This window comes from Chrysochloris asiatica, unplaced genomic scaffold, assembly GCF_000296735.1.
Source record: "Chrysochloris asiatica unplaced genomic scaffold, ChrAsi1.0 scaffold00046, whole genome shotgun sequence".
Classification (NCBI taxonomy): Eukaryota; Metazoa; Chordata; class Mammalia; order Afrosoricida; family Chrysochloridae; genus Chrysochloris; species Chrysochloris asiatica.
Window position 1 is genome coordinate 18,976,015 of NW_006408564.1, and position 22,522 is coordinate 18,998,536.

Below are 22,522 nucleotides of genomic sequence, written 5' to 3' on the forward strand. Positions count from 1 at the left end.
GATTCGGAAGTAGTTTGTCACTCTTTCTTCCTAGACTGTCTTTGTTTGGAAGCTCATCTGAAACCTGTCCACCATGGGCGACCCTGCTGGTTATTTAAAATACCAGTGGCATAGCCCTCAGAATCACAGCAATTCAAACCACCACAGCATGACAGACAGACGAGTGGCGGTTGGTGGTTGCTGTTAAATAGGAATCTCCTTGCGCTAGGGGCCTTAAGTCCAGCTCAAAGGTGGGATTTCCGTCCTCGGATGTTGCGTCAGTCAGTCAAGAGGCGGAAGCGCAGCAGGGGCGAATGGGTTGTAGTGAGACGCTTTGGGCTGCACTTGTGGGTCTCTGTTGGTCCACCCCGCCTCAAAGCCAGTATTCAATGGTTAGGCTAGGATGACGCTCTTGCGTCCAGGGTAAGCAGGACAGCCTGGCCGGCCCCTGCAGTCTCTTCCCGCTAGGCAGCGTCTCCCCATCGACCTGGTCTCCAGACACCTCTCACCCCGCCACTCCATGGTCTGGGTTTCATTTAACACCTCCACCAGATCTGAACAGTTCTCGCACATCATTTAACCACCGCTCTCCATGATAGAAGCGCTCAATAATAGGGTGCAAATTATAGTAAAACCTAAGAAAGCTGGAATTTGTGTAAGATGGAAAGCTGATGGAAAACTCAAATGCTTTCCACTAAACCAGCAATAGAAAAGTGCTAAGACTTCACACTGTGAAAGGCAGAAATTTTTAAGTCCTAGAAAAACAAGGCAATCCCAATTAATTGCGCTCTCTCAGGTTTTGCTGTATTTGCACCCCTCCCCCCCCCTTTTTTTTTTGTGCCAAAAGTAAATAAAAGAAAAAGACTTGGCCATCTGAGGGACCTTGTAAAATGACTACCCACTCACTCAAAGTTCCCACTTGTAAATAATCATTAAAATGGCTACATTAAATAGAATTCAATTACGATAAAGACTCAACTTGCCTTTTCAGAAGAGAACATCAAAACTTTTTCCTCCGATTGCAACGATGCTACTCTTTGTAAAGGTTCACGTCATAACTGACCTTTCTTAAATAGCGAGGTGAAATGACTTAGATAGAACAAGACAGGGCAGCAGCCTCAGTGAAATGGGACCGATGTACATAAATACACAGAGAAAGAAGAGGCCAATGGAACAGAATGACTAAAGACCCACAGAGATTGATACTAACCAGTATTGGTGTAGGAGAGCTTTGTGTGAATCTGCTTCATAAAGGACAACTTTTCTTAGGCAAATAACATAGCTTTCTACACAATTTCAAATGTAGAATATCACATAATCCTCTTTTTGCTTTATATCTAAAGCTACAGGAAGTCCAGCAGCCATGTACTGTGCTTTTATTAGGTTGAGTATATCCAGATGAATTTAATAAAGTTTTAAAAGGACATTAGTTTCCTGCTATTTCAATGAAAACCACTTGCACTATGAATTTAAAGCAATACATCTACTTCTTGTCAACATATGCCCTCTTTATACAAATCCACCACTCTTTTATAATAGCCAGCAAAAACAACGTACAGACGCAATCATCGACTGTATGTTCCATGGGGAACAATGCCATCTTTGTAAGTATTTAAGGACTAAGAATTGGGGCTGTGATGGACACCATAGCATGCTGCCCAGATTCCTCTTCAGGACCAATGCTACTGAAAGTTGGAATTCTGGGTTACTGGTGGCCCTCATCTGGGTCCCTCTTTGGGAATTGTCCTCAGCTAAATAATGCCTTGCTTTAGGTCATGCCCACTTTCTAGGGGTAGTTCACAATATAATAACTGGTCAATATGTGTGTTGTTATTGTTGTTGTTAAGTGCTGTTGAATTGGTTCTGATTCATAGTGACCCCATGCACACAACATAACAAAATACTGCCCAATCCTCCATCAATTTCACAATTGTTACACTTGAGCCCATTACTTCAGCCATTGTGCCAATCCATCTCATTGGGGTTCTTCCTGTTTTTCATTGACTCTCTACCAAGCATGATGTCCTTCTCTAGGAACTGGTCCTTCCTCATTATATGTCCGAAGTATGAGAGAAGTCATGCCATCCTGGCTTCTAGGGAGCACTATGGCTGTACTTCTTTCAACACACATATGTGGAGGGGGGGGCATATAAAAACCTGGTCCCCTTGTTTTAGGGGACTTCAGGGCCATCCCAGCTTCAGAATACTACTTGAGAGCATATAAGGTCTTTGTTGTGACTGCATTACAACTGAGCTCTCGCTCTGCCTAATTCTACTTCCTGTAATATCCCTTAGTATCTAATATCCTGCCTTCAAATCTCTAGTTCAGAATCAATTTCTCAGGGACCTCAATCTATTATGGTAAGGTACATTCCATCCCAATTTATAGCACATTGATTTTTTTTTCATATAACTGTTTATTATGGAAATATTCAAATATACACAAAAGTCAAGAAAAAGACATCAATTGTATCAACATCTAGCCATTCTAGTTTCTTCTAATACTTTTTTCCCAACTGCATTATTTTGAAATACATCATTTTACCTATAAATATTCAAAATATATCTAGCATATAGAGTTAAAAAATGTAATTATAATATAATAACAAAATTAGTTGTTGTTTGTTGTTGTTGTTGTTATGTGCTGTGGAGTCGGTTTTGACTCATAGTGACCCTGTACAGGGTTTCCAAGGCTGTAAATCTTTACGGGAGCAGAAAGCCTCATCTTTCTCCTGCGAAACAACTAGTAGTTTCGAACTGCTGTCCCTGAGGTTCGCAGCCCGATTCGTAACCACTACGCTACCAGAAGTAATTCTTTAATCATGTAAAACCCAATCTGTGTCTGCTACTCCTCAATTATTCTCCAAATGTACATTTTTTTATTGTTTCACATTTATATGCACCTTTCTATTTGTGCTTCCAAGGACTCATATTCAGGTAATCATTACTCCCTCAGCTAGATTTTTGCCATGACTTTTCTTGTCTCCATTCTAACTTCCCCATTAGAACATTTTCCCACTGTTGTCAGGATCGTTTTCTTTAACTCCATCTCTGTTTTTGATATTTCCCACCACAAAAACGTTTAGTTTCCCCAATGCCAATGGCAGTGTTTCAAAGAATAGTCTACAGAACATTAGTCTTCCAGAAGCGCTTTCAGACAGACAGAAATCACATGAACATTCTGTGATCAAATAATTTGACAAATGCCATGAATTTGATTTCCTTCTTGAATGTTCATACTACTCCTTAGCCCACTCAAGGCACCAAGCAATCCCATAGTAAAAAACTTGTTGAACCTTTTTAACATAGTATTTTCCAAACCTGTATGGCCATACACCACTGCCAACATCCTGCAGAAAATGTGCTGTGTGGAATGCTCTTTGGATATCGCTAACTTCCTAGAATGGCATTCAAGGCTAGCTATAGTCTGATCCCAGCCTTTTCTCTTGCTACATCCTCCAAATGCCAGAACTAAAATTTTCTTTTTGTTTTGGTTCCCTTTGCCTTTCAATGATCTTTTTCTAATCCCATTTTGTTAAGATTCAGATTCATATCCAAGAGTCTCTAAAGTCTTACACAAATCTTCTAGTTAGACTTAGTCTTTCTTCTCTCTAAATTCTCAAAGTGCAATATGCGAAAGTGTTGATTCCTATTCTATAGGTTACTAACAATTGAACTTCATTTATGAAATGAGACTGATGTGGTGCTTATTCCATAGGATTGGTTTGAGAATTAAACAAGGGGATCAATGTGGGTGCTGTTAAATCTAAGGTTTTGAAGTCAAGAACTGTGCAGAACTTGTGTTTGTACTTTCTGATGAGTTAGGCACAATCTTGAGTATACCAGGTCTTAAGTTATGATTTTTGGAGTGTTATACTCAGTTGTAATCAGAAATTCTTCCACTTGCCTCACCCTCATAACATATTCATGCTGCTGATGTTGTTAAGTGCCTTCGAGTCAGTTCCAACTCATAGCGACAGGGTTTCCGAGGAGCGACTGGTGAGCTTGATCCGCCATCCTTGCAGTTCAAACAGACCTTGTAGTCCAGTGCATTAACCCACAGCACCACACCAGGATTCCAACATAAGAGTGTCAATTATCTGTGCTTCTGCCAAGGAATTTTGTGTTTAAGTTATAATAACTCATCCTAGTTGTGCCATTATATACTGAGTCCTTTCTGGACTCACTTTCCACATTTGTAAATTTAAGGGGCTGAGCTAAATTAATGGCTCTTAATTTAAATTTTTTTTTTTTTAATTTAAAGATCAAGAGCCTTTAAAAATCACTTTTCCTATGATTTGAAAGATTTTTGTGTTTTGTTTAAGAAACAGCAATATTAATGTAAGAATCAATGATCTATTTTCATTATCAAAGCTGTATAAAAATTTGGATGCTTTCATTTATTTGTTCAGCCTTATCACAAATGAACAGATAATTTTCCCCAATTTCTAAAACAATGAACCACAATATTTAGACGCTCATCATAGCCTTTTTTGATCCCTGTTATGTAAAGAGCATAAGTTGGTGCCCACGTTGCTCAACTATTTTTATGACAACTTTTAGTTTAAAAGTTTTGTTATGCTCTGTTATCAAGCAAATCATTGAAAATTTCATTCATGGGAATGAAAAAACAGGGCAGAATAGTGCTATGGGAAGAAGGAATTAATGTATAGGCCTAAATACAAGAGATTAGACAATGCTTGCTACTTTGGGGAATTGTGTGTATGCCAGCGTGTGTGAATGTATATACGTTTTTGTGCATGTGTGTGTGTGTTGCAGAGGAGGAAGAGCAGAGATGGGATTTCTAACACAAGTTAAGCCTGAAGAGATTGACTGTTGGTTATATACTGGATAGTTGTCTAGTTTACATTAAGGAATTTTTCCTAAGGACAGTTAGTGTGTCAGGTCAGGTTGTTGTCAGGTGACTCAGCAGCCCTATACACAACAGAAGAAAACAGTGTCTGGTCCTGTCCATTCCTCTCACAAAGCTTCAGTCCATTGTTGCTACCACTATGTCAGTCCATCCATTGCGGAGCTTCCTCTTTTTTGCTGACCCTCTACTTTTCCAAGCAAAACGTCTTTCTCCAGGGATTGGTAGCTCCCAACATGTCCAAAGCATGAGACAACACTTCACCATCCTTGCTTCGAAGGAGCATTCTGGCTATACTTCTTTCAGGACAGATTTGTTTGTTCTTTTTGCAGACTAAGGAAGGTACTGTCAATATTCTTCTCCTGCAGCAGAATTCAAATGCATTGATTCTTCTATGGCCTTCCTTATCCACTGTCCAACTTTTGCATATATATATGAAGTGAATGAAAATACCACAGCTAGGGTCAGAAGCACCTTACTCCTCCAACTGACATCTTTGCTCTTTAACACTTTTGCACCATATTTGACTAATACAATATGGCTTTTGATTTCTTTTCTGCCGCTTACATGAGTATTGATGGAAATGAAGTCTTTGGAAAATTTAGTCTTTTCTCTGTTTATCATATTATTTATTGGTCTAGTTGTAGGATTTTTGCTTTCTTTCCATTGAGGTATAATACATACTGAAGGTTTTATCTTTGATCTTCATCCATAAATATTTTAAACACGCCTTGATTCCAGCAAGCAAGAATATGTCATCTGCATATTGCAGGTTGTTAATGAATCTTCTGCCATTTCTGATGCCCTGTTCTTCTTCAGATTATTTGCTCAGCACAGAGATTGAATGAGTATGGTGAAAATATACAACATTGGCACAAAACTTCCCTGATAACAAACCATTCAGTATGCTCTTGTTCGGTTCAAACAACTGACCTTTGTCTATGTACAGGTTTTGCACAAATACAATGAAGTGTTCTGGAAATTCCATTCTTTTCAATGTTATCTATAGTTTGCTATGATCCACACAGTTGAATGCCTTTGCATAGTCCATAAAACACAAACAAACAACTTTCTGAAACATTTTTCTTTTAGCCAAGATCCGTATGTTGTCATTAATGATCTCTCTGTCCTCTTCTGAATTCAGCTTGAATTTCTGGCAGCTCTCTGTTGATGTGCTGCTGCAACTATATTTTAATTTTCTTCATCAAAATTTTACTTACATGTGATATTAATAATATTGTTATATGATTCCTACATTCTGCAGGGTCACCTTTTCTTGGTGGGCACAAGTGTGGATCTTTTCGAATTAGTTGTCTTGGCAAAGATCAGTGAGAAACTCCAGCACTTTATCGGTTTACTGAAATATTTTAATTTGAATGCCACCAATGTCTGGAGTCTTGTTTTTCACCAATAACTTCAGTGCAGTTTGGTTTTCTTACTTAAGTACCATAGGTTTTGATCCTATGCTATCCCTTGAAATGATAGAGCACTGACCAGTTCCTTTTGGTACAATAACTGTATATTCCTTCCATCTTCTTTCGATGCGCCATGCATCATTCAATATTTTGCCTATAGCATCCATCAATACCGCAATGTGAATCTTGAATTTTTTCTTCTGTTCTTTCAGCTTGAGAAATGCTTAGATGTTCTTCCTTTCTGGTTTTCTAACTCCAGATCTTTGTACATTTCATTATAATACTTGACTTTGTCTTCTTGAATTGCCCTTTGAAATTTTCTGTTCAACTTTTACTTCCACGTTTCTTCCAGTTTCTTTAACTTCTCTATGCTCAAGAGCTCTCTTGAGTTTCAGAGTCTCTTCTGACATCCATTTGGTCTTTTCTTTCTTTCCTATATATCTTCTTAATGACTTTGCTTTCTTCCATACATCCTATATGATGTGCTTGATGCCATCATACAACTCTCTGGTCTTCAGTCATTAGTGTCTAGTACAACAAATCTTTTCCCGAGGTGGTCTTTAATTAAGGTGGGATATATTCAAGGTCATATTTTGGCTCTTGCAGACTTGTTTTAAGTTTCTATCACTTCAGCGTGAACTTGCATGTGAGCAATCGATGCTCTGTTCCGCAGTCTGTCCCTGGCCATGTTTTGGCTGATGATACACACAGTTTTTCCACTATCTCTTTATCACAGATGTAGTCAATTTAATTCCTGTGTGTTCCATCTGGTGATATGTATACTATAACCGTTTATGTTTTTTGAAAACAGGTATTTGCAATGAATAAGCCTTTGGTCATACAAAATTCTATCATGAAATCCAAGGCATCCTTTCTATCACTAAGGTCATATTTTTCAACTAAAGGTCTTTTGTCTTTGCTACCAAATTTCATATTCTAGCCACCAGTAATTATCAATGCATCTTGATTGCAAGTTTGACTGAAGAAGTTGGTAGAATTCTTAAATTTCATCATTAGTGGCATTAGTGGTTGGTGTGTAAATTTGAATAGTTCTGACATCATTAACTGGTCTTCCTTGTAGGATATGGATAAGGATATTATCCTATGACAAACAGCATTATACTTTAAGATCTTTTTGACAATGAATGCCACACCAGTTCTTTTCAATTTGTGATTCCCTGCATAGTAAACCATATGCTTGTCAGATTCACAGTGGCCAGGACCGGTTCATTTCAACCCTTTGCTTCCTAAGCTCTACATTTTTATATGCTCCATTTCATTTTTGTCTGTCAACTCTAATTTGAGGAATCAGCTCTTCCCCAGTCACATTTTCAGTGGCTTCCATCTCCTGGCCACATTTTCTGGCACTGTATCAGATATCGTATCCTGCTACTCATAAAGTTGTTAGCGGCTAACCATTCAGAAAGAGTCTTTCTTCCTAGTCTGTCTTACTCTGGAAGCTCTGTTGAAACCTGTCCACCATAGGTGACCCTGCTGGTATTTAAAATACTGGTGCCATAGCTTCCAGAATCACAGTGATACACAAGCTACTCCAGTACAACCAACAGACACGTGTATCATGGCGAGTACGGAAAAAAATATAAAGGAAAGAATAGGTAATGTTAGAGTACATTTCACATGCAAGAATATTAGTTCACAGAGTTCTTGTGTAGATGATTGTGGATATGTGTTTGAATGGCTGTATGTGCATTTGTACTGGTTAATAACATAAAATGTATTTCTGTGAACTGAAGGTAAAAAAAAAAAAGAGTTTCCCTGTCATGACTCCAGACCTGAGGAAGCTTCTTACGTTTCAGAGTATGCTCCAATTCACTGTGGGAATCAGGTGGTACATATCAACAAAGCTGCAAAAAAAACGCCCATTTGTCCAGCTCAAAAACATGGTTCAAGAGAGCACAGCCTATTGCTAATACCTAAGGATCTACCAACAGGTTCAAGTTAAAAGAAGGACCAGAAGACCCAGGAAGAGACCTTGGTTTTAATGTATTTCGTGTTTGTCAGTGGCCATTCTAGACCATCTCTTGGTGTTAGATATTTGTGGTCTCTTTAACTTCCTGTGGTTCAGTCACTTTTTTGCTTAGCATTTACCATGAGAGAGAGAGCTGGGACCTGCCATCTGTGCTGGGAACTTCAAAGACGTGTTTTGGTTTGCATTCTGTTACAATGAAGTCAATGCAAATTGTTTTTATGCTTTTGGTTTCTTCTTTTTCAATTTTACTTGTGTATTGGACATGGGGGTGGGATGACGGTAAAAAAATCGCCAGCCGTCGTTTATAATATGGTTGGCCTGACTTTAAAAAAAAAAAGCCTAACAGATGTTAGTTTTGATTCATTGTTTTCTGTGGGAATCCGCATTTTACGATTTTTCAGATTCTATTTAGATCCACATTTGTTTTAGGAAGTTGAAAATGCTAAATTTCCATTTATATATATTTGCCTTAACAGAGGCAACTTGCCAGACTCTCTTTTTTTTTCTTTCTTAATTGTTCAGAAATAGTATAAACACTTCCTTGATTTAGGCTGATCTGAACTTTAATACTCCTTCAAAAGGCCGCTCAAAAAACATTATTTCCCAATGAGAAGAAGGCACTCGAGTAGAATCTATAGAATTCTAGAACCAGCAAGGACTTTAGGAGGATCCCAGATAGTGCAGTGTTCAAAATGCTCCCCTTCTAAACAAGAGATTGCCGGTTTGAGCCCAATGAGCAACTCTGTGGGAAAAATATGTTAGAGTCTGTTTCCATAAAGATGAACTGTCTCAGCAGCCCTACAAGGCAGTTCTGCTACATCTGATAGGGTCACTACGAGTAAAAATCGACTACACAGCAGGTTTGCTTTCAGTTTCCTAGGCACCTTAGAGTGAATCGAATCCACTTCCTATAATATCTGCACATAAGGTGGTAGCGCTCCAGAGAAGCAAAGTGAGTTGTCCAAGGATACAAGCACGCCGATGGCAGAGGTGGACTTAGAAATCAGTTTAGGAGTCCTGGACGAGGCTCTCTCCATTGGCCCACACTCACCATACAAATCAGACAAACATCAGCACACATTTTATCACTGGCAAGAAAATTTCAAACTAGCTGACTTTATAGAATTGGACATTACATTTATTGACTACTCTAGTTTCATAGTAGGAGTCTTCAGAGAAAATTAGTAGCTTATTAAGGGCATTTAGAATGACGGAAGAAAAGACAGAAGGAAGCATTTTCTAAGAAGAATTAATGCTTTTCTAAGCGTTGTTGTTGTTGTTATGTGCTGTGGAGTCGGTTCCGACTCATAGCGACCCTGAGCAGGGTTTCCGAGGTTGTAAATCTTTACGGAAGCAAAAAGCCTCATCTTTCTCCCGCGGAACAGCTGGTAGTTTTGAACTGCTGACCTTGTGGTTCGCAGCCCGATTCGTAACCACTACGCTACCAGAGCTCCTTTCTAAGCATAGTGGTTACGAATTGGGCTGCGAACTGAAACGTCAGCAGTTCGAAACTACCAGCTGCTCCGTGGGAGAAAGATGAGGCTTTCTGCTCCCGTAAAGATTTACAGCCTCAGAAACCAAGTACAGGGTCGTTATGAGTTGGAACCGACTCCAGGGCACATAACAACAACAACAAATATGATAGATAGAATGTTCTTTTTTCTCTAGTACTATGATTATTGGGAGTGTATAAATTATAATCACAAGAATTATATGAGTCATATATTGGCAATTAGAATTGAAGGAGGAAAATGTCTAATAACTTAGGCACTAACAACAAATTGGACACTCAAGGCATTTTGGTCTGGATAATTCTTTGTTGTGGCAATAATCATGTGAGTTGGAAGATGTTTTTGCAGCAATCTGGTCCTTTACCCACTAATTGGAGTACTGATGCGGTACTATAGGATAAGCATTGGACTACTAACCACAAGGTTGGTGGTTCAAATGCACCAGTCACTCCTCAGAAACCTTATATAGGGTCAGTATGAGTCAGAACTGACTCATGTCACTTAACAATAACAACCCACTAATTGCCAATTAACCAGATATGACAATCAAACTATTTCTTGCTGTTGTTGTTACTGTTGTTGATTGCCTTCAAGTTGGTTCCAACCCATAGCAACCCTGTATAAGTTTCTGAGGAGCAGCTGCTGAGCTTGAACTGCCGACCTTGTGGTTCAAACCAACTTTGCAATTCAGTGCGTTAACCCACAGCATCACAGCAGGACACTGAAACTGTCTCTAGACATTGCCAAACGATGCCAGAGGGTGGGGGGTAAAATTACTTAGGTAGCACAGATGGTTTTTCCCCCATGATTACTAACCTGAAAGTTGGGAGTCCTGGTGTGAAGCTGTGGGTTAATGTGCCCGACTGCAAAGTTGTTTGAAATGTAAGGTCGGTGGTTCAAGCCTACCAGCTACTCCTTGGAAACCTATACAGCGTCGCTATGGGTCAGAGTCGACTCAACAGCACTTAACAACAACAACAACAGTCTGAAAGTTGTGACAATGTAGGTTCAGCACTGGACTACAAACCACAGGGTTGACAGTTCAAGCCCACCAGCTACTCCTTGGAAACCCTATACAGGGTCACTATAAGTTAGAGTCAGCTTGAAAGTACTTAACACAAATAATAAACACCACAGAAGAAAGGCCTGGAGATTTGCGTCCATGAAAAGATGGTGAGGAAACCCCTAGGATCATTCTACTTTGTAATATACATGGTCACCAGGAGTCAGAACTGACTCGATGGCAAAGGGTTTTTTGGCTTCCTGCATTTATATGGAGGAAGTGCAGCAGCTCCATAGATAAGCACAGGACTGCAAACCCCAAAGTAGGGGATCCGAGACCACCAGTCACTCCTTTGGATAAAGATGAGGCTTTCTGCTGCTGCTAAAGACTTAAAGCCTTGGGAATCCAATACAAGTTTGCTCTAAGCCGAAACAGAATCTGTGGAACTAAACAATGACAACACATTTATATGTAGTTCTGACGTGACGCTGTAGGATAAGCACTGCACTGCTAATTGTAAGGTTGTTGTTGTTGTTAGGTGCCATTGAGTGGGTACCGGCCCATAGAGACCTTATGCACAGCAGAACAAAACACTGCCCAATCCAGGGCCAACCACACTACTGTTGCCACGCTTGTGTCCAATGATACTGCCACTTGGCCAATCCATCTTATTGGGGGTCCTCCTCTTTTTCTCTGACCCTCCACCCTACCAAACATGATATAGGCATTGCCAACCCAAAAGCCAATCCTTGGAAACCCTATACAGGGTCATTATGAGTTGGAACTAACAACAACAACAACATCTTATATGCTGGTTCTTAAAAATATATATGAAAACGTGTTCCTCAATAATACCAAGGCACCTCATTAGTCACAGAATTTTGCCAACAAAGTCACAAATCTAATATCTAGAAAGCAAAGAACCACCCTTCCCTAAGACATATGTGGACAGGAAGTATGGTCCATCACTGCTCAAATGCCTTTGATCATTAATTCATTTTACCCTTCATAACTAAGTGCTTAATATTCTCCTAGCTTTCATCAAGCAAGGTGTATTAACTGCATATCACAGACTATTAATGAATTGTCCTCCAATCCCAATGCTACTTTCTTCTTCATATAATCCAGCTTCTCAAATTACGTGCTCAGCACACTGAAAAAATATGATGGAAAGATACAACCCTGACGTACACTTTTCCTGATTTTAAACAATGCATTGTCTCCTTGGACTGTTAGAATGACTAACTTATTACAGTTTCTGCATGAGCAAAATTCAGTATTCTGGAATTTCCATTCTTTGGAATATAATCCATAGTTTGTCATAATCCAAACAGTTGACTGCTTTTCTATAGTCAATAAAACACAGGCAAACATCTTTCTAGTATTCTCTACTTTCAGTCACGGTCTATCAGACTAATTTTTTTTTTTTAGTGGAAATAATATTTGTTGAACATTTGGAAAACAGAATAATTGGGAGTATTTCTCATTAATAAATTTGGTACAACTTAATACAAGTGGAACAGAAAGTTATTACCCACATTCACACAGGACCATTTAGATAGTACAGTAAAAAAATAAATAAGTAGTATAGTGGATTACGAGTTGGGCTGCTAACCACCATGTCAGCAGTTTGAATCTACCAATTGCTATCTCTGCTTTTCTAAATATTTAGAGCCTTGGAAAGACTACACAGGGTCACTTTGAGTTGGAACTGACTCAACAGCACACAACCACCACCAACACAAAGGAAACCTCCATAATGTCATAACATGTAATTTTCCACATCTTTTTCTGAATCCAGCTTGAATTTCTGGCAGTTATCCGGCAATATATTGTGGCATATGTTTTCCAATTATCTTCAGAAAAATTTTACTTGTGTGTGATATTTATGATCTTGTATGATAATTTCCACATTCTATTGAATGAGTTTTCTTTGGAATGAATGTCTTCTAGTTAGTTGGTCAGGTAGCTAGCTGTCTTCCAAATTTCTTAGCATAAACTAAGTGAGTCTTCCAGTGCTGCGTCTGATTGTTAAAACACTTCAATTTGTATTCCATGAGTTCCCACAGCCTTGTTTTATACTAATGCCTTCTGTGCAGCTTACACTTCTTCCTTCAATACCATTGGTCTTTGATCATATGGAACTTCCTTAAATGATTGGATATCAACCAATTCTTTTTGGTATAGTGGTTTTGTATATTCCTTCCATCTTTTTTTGATTCTTGCTGGGCCATTCAATATTTTGCCCACCGAGTCCTTTAGTAATTTCAACTCGAGGCTTCGATTTTTCTTCAATTATTTCTGCTTGAGAAATGCCTAGTGTGTATTCCCCTTTTGATTTTCTAACTTCAGGTCTTTACACATTTTCTTATAATATTTTACCTCTCAAGTTGTCCTTTTAAATCTTCCATTTAGTTCTATTACTTCATCATTTTTTCCATTTGCTTTAACACCTCTATGTTGTATAGCATAGAAACCTGGCATGGCACTATAAGATAAACACTAGATTGGTAACCACAAGGTTGACAGTACAAAACTATCAACAGTTCTTGGAAACTCTATACAGGATTGGTATTAGTTGGAAATGAGTGATGGTACAACAACAATAACAATGTTCTCCAGCAAGTTTCAGAGTCTCTTTTGACATCCATTTCAGTCTTTTGTTTTTTTCCTGTCTTTATGATGACTTTGATTTGTTTCTTCACCTATTGTGCCCCTGATCATCGGATCTTTGTTCATTAGTATTCATAATGCCAAATCTGTTCTTGAGATGGTCTCTAAAGTTAGGTGTGATAAAGTCAGAATCCTGATCTGGCACTGTAGGATAAGCACTAGACTGCAAGGTCAATTTTTCAGTAATACATCACTAGGTCCTCCTTCCTAGTCTTCTGTAATCTGGAAGTTCTGCTAGACCCTATCCATTAAGGGTGATGCTGCTAATATTTGAAATACTGTTGGCATAATACCCAGCATTACAGCAACAAACAATTCTTCACAAAACAACAAACTGACAGACAAGGGACTGTCAAAATTAAGGAAACAAAAATCCTTACAACAGGGCCAATAAGCAACATCATGAGAAATGTAGAAAAAAAATAGAAGTCAAAGATTTCATTTTACTGGATCCATGGTCGACATTCATGGAAGCAATAGTCAAGAAATGTTGTCTCACTTTGCTGCAAAAAAAATCCCTTGAAAGGATTACAAAGCAAAACTGCTATTTTGAAGACTAACTAACTAATTGCCTGACACAAGTCATGACATTTTCAATTGTCTTATAGGCATGTTAAAGCTTGACAATGAATAAGGAACACGGAAGAACAGATGTCTTTGAATGATGGTGATGGTGATGTAGTTCAAATGTGCCCTGGACTGCCAGAAGAACAGACAAAGCTGTTCTGGGAGAAGTTAGCCAGAATGTTCCTTAGAGACTTCATCTCACATACTTTAGATATGTTATCATGAAGGAAGGGTCCCTGGAGAAGAACACTGAACACCATGCTTGGTAAAGGAGAGGGTCACTGAAAACAGCAGAAGACCTGCAGTGAGATGGATTGACATAGCAGCAGTACCCATGAGCTCAAACATAACCATTGTGAGGAAGGTGCTGGGTCTGAAAGTGTTTTGTTCTGTTTTACAGAAGGTCACTATGAGTTGAGACTAGCTTGACGACACCTAAACACAATGATGGTCAAGCGCTTGTCTGAGAACAGAACCAGTTTAGAGAATGAACTCACCAGCAGCTCCATGACAGAAAGGACCTGGTGATCTGTTCCATGAAGATTAAACCCAGGAAACCCTTTGCAGCCATACAGGGTCCCCCTGAGTTGGAATCAAAGCAGCAGCATAGAACAGCAATCACAACATTCTCCATGACCTAGATACACCAACAAAGTGTCTGGAGCCCTGACAAATATTAAATTATCCTGGAATGTTCTGAGATAAGGAAGGCTGCAAACCCTTATATAAGTATATTTTTATCCCAGCCATTATAGAAAAGATAAGGATTTCACTAACTCACAGACTCCACAGTTAACAATCCAGGTTGCTAGCCAATGGGTATGCAGGTGTGTGGTTTTGACACACGAAGCTGTAAGAAGAGAATCACAGTGGGATTTGCATCTCACAGGCATGGAGGGAAAATGAGATAATTTGACCTTTGTTCCCACATTCTTTTTTCCATTAAATTATAAGACTGACATCAAGCCATTTTCATTTAATGTAAGAAGGTCATTATCACAATTGTTTACTTAGTATTCACTATGAATCCTTATATTACGCTGGACCACAAGGTCAGTTTGAACCACAAGGTCAGTGGTTCAAATTCACCAGCTGCTCTCTGGACACTCTATGTGGGTCGCTATGAGTCAAAACTAACTCAATGGCACTTAACAATAACAACAATGTGTCATAGTGTAAGCAGTTTATGAGCACATACAATAGTCATTACAACTAGTAGCCCATCATTACTATTTGCAATGGACACAGAAAAACATTGAGTCTCACAAGGGTGATGTAAACTGCCCAAGACCACAGAACTATCACTGTTTTACTTATAAGTACAAGAAAAATTCTCATGCTAAAGGATATCTGGCTTCAACTCTTTATTTGCTGTATTTGTTTTTGAATACTTGGTGTGGTAGGTGGGCATATGAAAAACAACCTGTTCCGATAAAGGTACAAAGATAGATGGAGGAGGGCTAAGTGGGCGCCAGAACCCACTCTATGCTCATGATTTTTATTATATGAATCTAACTGATACTCTTACACATGTATACCAACCATGTCTGCTGTAGAATTTGGGGGTAAGTTTCTTGTGATCTTGCTACTCAAAGAGTATTCTATGAATCTGCAGGATCACTTTGGAACTTGTGAGAAATGCAGACACTCAGACCTCACCCAGACTTACTGAATCATTCCCCTGGTGATCTGAATACCAGGAAGTAAGAAGGTGTCTCAATCAAAGGATTCTCCAGACCAGTGATTCTCAAACAAAAGCAAGCAACCATCTGAGGCACTTGTTGCACTTATGAAAACACAGATTGTGACCTCAGTCAGTCCCCTTTTAGGATATGGAATGGGGCCTGAAAATGTGCATTTCTAACAAATTCCCAAGAGGTCTGCAACCACAGTTTTGGGAATTACTGAGGGGCTCTGAAAAGTAAAATCAAATTAAGCCAATTTATTCTTGATTAGATCTTTTAGAGAGCCTTCAACATCTAATGCTTGGTTTTCTCTAAATTTTTGGCATTGTTTTTAATTTTGAAATTTTAATTTTTAATTTTGAAATTATTTTTAATTTTTGCAAAGAATTTCTATGAATTAGTGTTCCAGAAAGTGAACTTTGGGAATTTCTGGTTGACAAATAATAAGGTTTGGCCATTTTGACCTAAGAAAACAAAAGGCTGAATGTAGTAAAATGACTTCTTTGGATTGGGGACTACTTGCCTTGGTTTTGGTGTCATGTCAGCCCAGCTGTTGTGTCTGTTAACAAATGAATGGCACATCTCCCAAAAGAGATTTATTTATACAGTTTGAAAATAAATTCTAAATTATTGCAATTCACATGAAACAGACCAGGAATTTTAAAAAGAACCAAAAAATAGATCTGCAAGGACATCTGAATTGCTGCTTCAGCCCTGCTGTTGAAATCCAAGCCAAGAATAAAACATTGATTAAATAGAGGGCATTGACATTTTATTCCTGTTGTGATGGATACCAGCCGAGACAAAGAGCTGGTTACATTCTAAAGACAAAGAGTCCTTTTGTGAGGCAGTAAGTTCATCTGGGAGAAATATTAAGTGAACTCTCCAAGGAGAGAATTCTCCTACGTCTTTACCTACAACACATAATGAGGGACAATGGGTAAAATCACTCAACATGTATGGGGTCAGGAGAGTGAATGCATTTAACTAAAGGATGGAATAGGAATCCACATCAAACTTAACTTTTACCTCCAGTGAGGGGAATTTATCCTAGGGAATGAAAACAAAAATAACCAATAAGATAGGAGTGAGTAGGAATATGTGCCCAGGCAAATATGGTATAAACGTTTTATATAATCAGATTCTATATGAGTGTGGCGCTGTGGGTTAACACACTGGACTGCAAAGTCGGCAGTTCAAGCTCACCAGCCACCACTCCTTGGAAACCTTATACAAGGTCACTATTGAGTCAGAACCAACTCAATGACATTTAACAACAGGTATCAACCCAACTATCAATGGTCATACACTTAGTAAGTAAGACATATTTGTTGTTGCACATGACTCTGTATATAGAGTTGATACCTGTCTTGACCACTGTTATATCTCCTACTCATATGTTGTGGTTGTTGTTGTTAAGTGCAATCAAGTCAGTTTCAAACCATAGTGACCCTGTATAGGGTTTCGGAGGACAGGCTGGTGAGTTTGAATTGCCAATCTTGCATTTCCAATGGACCTTGCAGACCAGCGCATTAACCCACAGTGCCACATCAGGATTCCAGGACATACTTAGAAATCATAAGTAGAATAATATATCAAATGTGGTATATTTTATGGTAATGAAGAGTAAAAGTGGAGAACAAGAGTTTGTGGGGCTCTACTCTAGTAGCGTAGTGGTTACAAGTTGGGCTGCCAACCTCAAGGTCAGCAGTTCTAAACTACCAGCAGTTCCACGGGAGAAAGATGAGGCATTCTGCTCCTATAAAGATTTACAGCCTTGGAAACCCTGTGTAGGGTCACTATGAGTTGGAACCAACTCCACGGTACTTAACAACAACAACACCAACAACAACTTTAGAAAGGGAGTCCTGGTGTGGTGCTGTGGGCTAATGCATCAGACTGCAAAGTTGTTTGAACTGCAAGGTTGGTGGTTCAAGCTCACCAGCTGCTCCTTGGAAATCCTATATTGGGTCGCTATGGGTCGGAATCAACTTGACACTTAACAACAACAACAACAACAACAGCAATTTTAGAAACAACTAAAGAAATAACTAAGGTAAAAGTTTGGGTGAAGTGCATTCTAGAAACCCAGAACAGGGTATGAAAGAATTGGAATTGGGAAAGATAGTGGAGTGCTTAAGAGACTGAAAGGAGATGATAGTTATTTACCACACTGGAGGAGAAGCACTCAACCTAAAGGTTGGCTTGAACCGTAAGGTCGGCGGTTCAAACTCAGCACCTGTTCCTCAGAAACCCTACACTGGCCTACTATGAGTCAGAACCCAGTCAATGGCACAAATAACAACAGTGTGTAAGGAATGATCCTGAGTTATGAGGGCATGGATGCATGTATATGGGTGTGTCAGGTAGGGGGCTGTGATGTTCAAGATCAAGTCATTTCATTTCTCATGACTCACTCATTCTGCCCCCACACGTCATAGCTTGTGCCATGTTAATTCAGAACAAATACATCTTTTGACTGTGTTCAGTTCTACATACAGAGTTATATATGATATTAGTTCTTTTGTTCTTGCTAAAAGATTCCTTCATATATCCTGCCTGTGATTAAGAGTGATCCCATGCCATTCATATTAAGTTCAATGTGTGGTAAACAACTTAACCTATTTTAAATTTTCTAAAGCATTAGGTCCTCAGGAAGGTTTATCTCATCTCTTCATCACAGTAGCACAATAGTTGGTGAGAGAGGCTTTGGACCAGTGTTAAGCCTAAACTCATACTCCTGGTTACATATTATTATGGAAGATCCTTGAGTAAGTAGATTTTTAAAATATAATTATAAATATACAGATATGATGGGTTGAAGTATTTAATAAGGTACAGATAAAGATTTCTTAACCCAAATCTTTAAAAAATAAGTATCCAAGAATATAAATACAATAAAACCTGTGAAAGCCAGAAACTGCATGAGGCAGAAACTTCTCAGACAAGAAAAAAAAGTCAAATATTTCCCACTAAAACAAGACACAGAAATGTGGTAAGACTGTACCCTGTCAAAGAAGGAAAACTTGGGAGACCTGGAAAAACAAACGCAATCCTGTTGAAGTTGCAGCTCTCACAGGTTTACTGTATATCTGAAAATGATTTGCGGGAAGAACATTTGAGAAAGTGAGCATACAGATGATTTTTATATTATTTATTATAACTGAGATAAAAATAAAAGGCATATATGGAGCAGAATTACAAAAGATTGTGGTTAATTATCGCATCCATCCAGTTAAATCATGCAAGACACTCCCAAAAAAAAGGAATCAAGTGAATTCCAGAAGAGCAAGACAACTCAGAACAGTAGAAAGAATGTTTTTGTCTTGCCTACTATAACTTCCAATTTTATCAACTGGAGTATTAGCCTTCTAAGAAGTTCCACTCCTTGAAATAGAAACCTGCCCCCTGTCACAGCAGAGCATGGGCCATGTTAGTGCTTCATCACTCAGCAGAAGCCCCACAGTGTCCATTTGCTATGTGCTTTTAAGTGGCATTGAGTTAATCAAGGCCGGCTGAAATCATCTGAAGAAGAGGCAAAAATCTGCTTCTCTTTTCCTTTCTGCAAGATGGTCTGATTGTGTAATCAAACCCCAACCAAATCTGGCTTGTGTTGTCAGAGGAATTATCCCCTCATTAAAAACAAATCTTAATAGGCCTAATTTAAAGGATGCTTTAGTCTGTAACTTGATCAAGAGGGTAATGACTGAGCCATGCAAAGCTGAGGGAGAGTAAAAGAAAGTCAGAAACAGGGCAGATTACAATTACATTAGGGTTCTTTTGATATGCAAATGAAGCAACAAGGCAAAAATATATGTGTGTTTACACACACACACACACACACACACACAGAAAGGAAAGGAAGGTAAGTCAAAAAGTATTGCCACTAGGGTTCCAGTTTATACATGCAAAGATATATGCACAAAATATGTCTCTGAAATTTGAAATTTGTGGATGGCTGTACATAAATTCTCTCAATAATACATTTGTCTTAATCTCATTAAGATGCCTTCAAAATAAGGTCCAATCAAACCAGTAGCTTATGAAGGGATCTTTGGGGCCATTTAAATTCAAGGCAGAGAGGTCAGATCAGAAAGTTATGGTGACTGCTTTTGGAATTTCCAAGGGGTAATCCTGATAGATTTTCCTCATGGGGGCTTATTATGAAGAAGTTTTAAGAAAATCGAAAACTGAATATGTGAGAAAAAGGCCAGGGCAGTTATGCCAAGGAATTTTATTTTCCAAACAGGACAATAGTCATTCCTTAATGGCAGGAAGGGCTATCCTAGGAGAATTTTGCTGGGAAGGCTTACCCCAATCCACCTTGTTGTTGTTGTTGTTGTTTTGTTGTTGTTAAGTGCCATCGAGTCAGTTCCCACCCATAGCAACCCTGTATAGGGTTTCCGAGGAACAGCTGGTGAGCTTGAACTGCCAGCCTTGCAGTTTCAACTGCCAGGCTTTGCAGTCTGATGCATTAACCCACAGTGCCACACATTATATTAGCTCTTCAGACGTCTTTTTCTTTTCAAAAGTCAAAGAACATTGAAAAGATCCCCCAGTCCTTTGTGGATGTTAACACTACCTTTTAGATACAGTGTTAATTGAAGAACATAGAATTCTTCTGGGAAGGGTTAGAAAGATGGAAACACTGCCTTCAGAATCACATAGAGATATGTGGAGGGTATTTATTGTTTTATAAAAGTTTCTATGATTTGGAACAATACTTCTTGGCTTACCCTCCTGTGTCTGTGTCTGTCTGTCTTATATATTAGATTGCTTCTATTTTCTTGACCCTCTCTGCACAAGGCATGAAGGAACTTTGTCTCAGTGAAAGGATTTCCCTTGAGTGGTTTATATTTTCCTGAGTCACAAAGTGCAGGTAATATTGTATAGCTCCTAGCATTGTTTTAAGGACTAACTGAATTCATACAAGCAGGTTTCAAAAAGTTCATGGGAAAATGGAATTAAAAGATACTGGGATTTTCCCGCAATTTTTTCTGAAGCCCTCTCTCAGGTAAAACACTTAGAAGAGATGTGAATGTCTAGTTCAGCACACTGTAAGTGTTAGCTTTTACTATTAGGTTTAGCTATTGGAGTTTTTGCTACTATTTTATGTTCATTATAATCTTTCAATATGAGCAGTTCCTATGAGTCATAGACTTACAGATTTTTGGAACTGCAAAAAACTTTTAGTATTGTTTCTTAAACTATGTTCTGTGAAGATTCACCGTAATTTAAAGCATTAGTTGTATATATAAAAAATGAGATTTTTCTGATCAAGGACTTTTGGGAAATGCTTGGTTAAATAAAATCCAAAGTGAATTTGACCACTGGACCTCTGAGAGTCTTTAATGTTGAGTGTGACCCATCAAATGCAAAATGATTTGACTACAGAACCCATTTTCACAGAATGTCTAGTAACTCTTTGAGAAACAATAGTTTTCAAAGAAAATTACAGATGATAAAAATGACCCTTCCTAGGCCCTAGCTAGTTAGGGGCTGAGTCAGTACTCAAGTCTGGGCTTACTATTGCTTTCCCAGGATTCCCTCTAATGTGTGGGACTAGTTCTGTCCTAGATTTCTGCAGGAAATAGATTGGGTGAAATGGGGAGTAAGGCCTACTGATTCCAAATACCTCTCATTTACTTCACTTTGCTGAACCTCATGCTTTTCCTCCTCTGAAAATGATCCCTGACTTGAGGGATGATGGAGAATTTACATGACATGATTCACGTAAAGTACATCAATGGATTATAAGTGATTTATAATTGTTTCTGGAACACAGGAAGTGCTTAAATATGTTAATTGTTGGTAATCCATGCTTTCAAAGAATGGCAGAAAAGAGAGATGGATGACAATTGCTTGTTTCTTGTCAACTTTTTACGTGTTTTTCAGCAAAGACTACTCTTTAATGTTCTACTGTGAGCAATGCTAGGAAGGCTTCCGTGCAGTTTACTGAACCTGCCCTGACGCAAATCACCCTCTTGCTCTTTCTGTCAGCATTGCTGTTGGTTCCCTTAAAGTTGGAGCTCAACTCAAGGCCCAGTAGAAAGAAATCAATGCTTCCAGGCGCTGTAACATCCACATGCTTGGTTGGGAATATCAGACCATTGCGCTAAACAGGGTTTTCATAGTAGGCATGGATAGGGAAGTGGTCATTATCAGCAGGATAGGGATTCTGGCAAAGGCTGATTCTATGACTAGAAATTTTCAGGAAGGAATGACTTGAGAGGGCCTCTAGGCCAATGCTAAACCCATCAGGCTGGGAGGATCATAGTGGTGTGTGAATTGATTTCATGAATAGAGTCACCCTCTTTGAGATTCATTTTGCCTTTGATGGGTCACACTCAACAAGACTCTGAGAGGTCCAATGGTCAATTTCCCCTGGAAATTGTCTGTGATCAATACCTAGTGAACTAAGTATAGACATTAAGAGTCAGTATTTAGAAACTTGTGTAGTAAATTTGCAAAAATAATTTGGTATCTAGTGGCTCCAAATAATAATTTTTTAACTGGGGCTTGTACTTGTATACTTTTATTATGTTATGTTTCTAGTAATTAATTTAGTTATTTTTTTAAATCAGCACCCATGGACCGATAGATGATTAAAACAAATTTTTTTTAAAAAAGTGTTGTCCTTTCTGACTTTCAAGTAACTTGAGAAGTGTTGATCTAGAACAGTGGTTCTCAAAAGTGTGGTCCCAGAACAGCAATAAGAGCACCACCTGCAAGTTTAGAAATGTATCAGAATTAAGGCCTGGTGTGGCGCTGTGGGCTAATGTGTCAGCCTGCAAAGTCATTTGAACTGCAAGGTCAGTGGTTCAAGCTC